Source organism: Cebus imitator, unplaced genomic scaffold, assembly GCF_001604975.1.
Source record: "Cebus imitator isolate Cc_AM_T3 unplaced genomic scaffold, Cebus_imitator-1.0 Scaffold375, whole genome shotgun sequence".
NCBI lineage: Eukaryota > Metazoa > Chordata > Mammalia > Primates > Cebidae > Cebus > Cebus imitator.
Genome location: NW_016107690.1, coordinates 1608701 through 1610948, shown reverse-complemented (window position 1 = coordinate 1610948; position 2248 = coordinate 1608701). Strand labels below are relative to the sequence as shown.

General features: G+C 55.3%; 1 protein-coding gene across 1 annotated transcript in view; it reads right to left on the bottom strand.

Moving 5' to 3' along the window:
* The window catches only part of SLC39A3 (solute carrier family 39 member 3), a 13855-nt gene that overhangs the window by 1587 nt on the left and 10020 nt on the right, over positions 1-2248 (bottom strand). The window lies entirely within an intron of this gene.

Here is a 2248-nt window from a genome sequence, read left to right as displayed (position 1 = left end):
AAAAAAACAAGGGGGCGAGGCTGGGCACAGTGGCTCACGCCTGTAATCCCAGCACTGTGGGAGGCCGAGGCGGGCGGATCACAAGGTCAAGAGATCGATACCATCCTGGCCAACATGGTGAAACCCCGTCTCTATTAAAAATACAAAAATTAGCTGGGCGTGTGTCGTGCGTCTGTAGTCCCAGCTGCTTGGGAGGCTGAGGCAGGAGAATCGCTTGAACCCGGTAGGCAGAGGTTGCAGTGAGCAGAGATGGTGCCACCACACTCCAGCTTGGTAACAGAATGAGACTGTGTCTTAAAATAAAATATAAAAAAAAAAAGTGGGAGAGGACGGGCTGGCCTGTGATGAATTAACAACAAGAAAAAAACCAGCCGGGCGCGGTGGCTCACACCTGTGATCCCAGCACTTTCAGGGACTGAGGAGGGCAGATCACTTGAGCCCAGGAGTTTGAGACCACCCTGGGCAACACAGCAAGACACCGTCTCTACTAAAAATTCAAAATTAGCTGGGCTTGGTGGCGCGTGCCTGTACAGCCCCTGCTTCTCAGGAGGGGAGGTGGGAGGATTGCTTGAGCCTGGGAGGTGGAGGCTGCCGTGAGCTGTGATCGCACCACTGGACTCCATCCAGACAACAGAGTGAGACTCTCAAAAGCAAAAACAAACAGAAAAACACATTTTAAGGGATCATGAGGGGTTTTTTGTGTGTTTCTCTTGTTTGCTTTCTGAGACGGAGTCTCGCTCTGTCACCCAGGCTGGAGTATAGGCACAATCTCAGCTCACTGTGACCTCTGCCTCCCAGGTTCAAGCGATTATCCTGCCTCAGCCTTCTGACTAGCTGGGATTACAGGCATGCGCCATCACACCCGGCTAATTTTTGTATTTTTAGTAGAGATGGGGTTTCACCATGTTGGCCAGGCTGGTCTCGAACTCCTGACCTCAGGTGATCCACCCGCCCCCTTGGCCTCCCAAAGTGCTGGGGTTATAGGGATAAGCCACCACGCCTGGCCATGAGGTCTTTCTTACGTGACAGCAGCCACACAATTTTAAGGTACGCAGTGGGTTCACTGTGGCCTCCAAAAGATGGGTCCATGCAGAGCCTCTGACTGCAGGCTTGTCTGAAATAAGGGTTTGCAGGGGTAGAGAAGGTGCTACAGGCTGAACCGTGACCCTTCAAGTTCAAGGACTGAAGCCCCCACCAACCTCCAGTACCTCAAAACATTAACATATTTGGTGACAAGGTCTTTAAAGAGGTGATTAGGTTAAGGTGAGGTCACTGGGGTGGGGCCCTGAGCTAACAAGGACGGCGTCCTAAGAAGAGAAGGAGCCACCGGGATCCACCATGGAAGGGCAGGAGAGACACCGCCCAGGGACGCAGCCCCGTGGGCTGGCTCCTTGACCTTGGACTCCTGGCCTCCAGAACTGTGAAATTAAATTATGTCGTTGGCTGGGCACGGTGGCTCACTCCTGTAATCACAGCACTGTGGGAGGCTGAGGTGGGCGGATCACATGAAGTCAGCAGTTCGAGACCAGCCTGACCAACACGGCAAAACCCTGACTCTACTAAAAATATAAAAATCAGCCAGGTGTGGTGGTGGGTGCCTGCAATCCCAGCTGTTCAGGAGGCTGAGGTCGGAGAATCACTTGAACCTGGGAGGCAGAGGTCACAGTGAGCCAAGATTGCGCCACTGCACCCCAGCCTGGGCGACAAGAGTGAGACTCAAAATAAATAAATAAATAAACGACAAAGCGCTGCCCCGGCCTCGCCTGTTCTGCCGCGGGGCCTCCTCTGTGCCTCCCTGACCGACACACCCGCGCTGGGCTCTCCTCCCGGTCAGGGCTCTCGCAGCGAGGGGCTACTTTGGTGGGAAGAAGCTAGACTCGGGTCAGACAGGGCCGCAGGGCACCTGCAGGAGGCACCTGCTCCTTCGGGAGGGGCAGCTGCTCACGGGCGGATGCTCAGGCATGAGGCTGTGCACCAGGGTGAAGTGTCCCGTGAAAGGCAGGCTGTAAACACCCCAGCAGCTCCCCAAAGCCCCGTCAGAGCAGGGCCAGAGTTCACAGCTGCTCTCCAGAGACCTCGGGACCAGAGGGGAGGAAAGTCACAACACGCCCGACACTCGCAAACACCCGCTGCCCTGCTTCCTTCCCAGCGGAGAGTTCATCACAACACACACACGCGCACACACACACACACAAACACCCACTGCCCTGCTTCCTTCCCAGCGGAGAGTTCATCACAACACACACAC